The sequence below is a fragment of the Populus euphratica genome, unplaced genomic scaffold (genome assembly GCF_000495115.2).
Source record: "Populus euphratica unplaced genomic scaffold, PopEup_1.0 scaffold96.1, whole genome shotgun sequence".
NCBI classification, from domain to species: domain Eukaryota; kingdom Viridiplantae; phylum Streptophyta; class Magnoliopsida; order Malpighiales; family Salicaceae; genus Populus; species Populus euphratica.
The window spans coordinates 301,102-301,422 of record NW_011499978.1 but is presented as its reverse complement, the minus strand read 5'-3'; positions in this window follow the sequence as shown (position 1 = coordinate 301,422).

Below are 321 nucleotides of genomic sequence, written 5' to 3'. Positions count from 1 at the left end.
TTAGCCGAACAAATAAGTGTCGTTCTTCAAAACAATAATGCTTTGAAATATAAAGACCTGGTTGTCTTACAATTTTATGCTTTATTGGAGAGTACAAAATTGAAAAAGCTTTACTTGACCATGGAGTTAGTGTGAATTTACTTTCATATTCGGTTTTTAAAAGTCTCAATTTAGGTCAATTAAAACTAATTTTTATAACTCTTTTATTTATTGATAAATCTGTAAAGGTGTCTAAAGGAATAATTGAAGATGTGTTAGTACAAGTGATTAGTATTTAAAAGTGTATTTTTTATCAAGGTTTTATATCATCATTTTGCACTT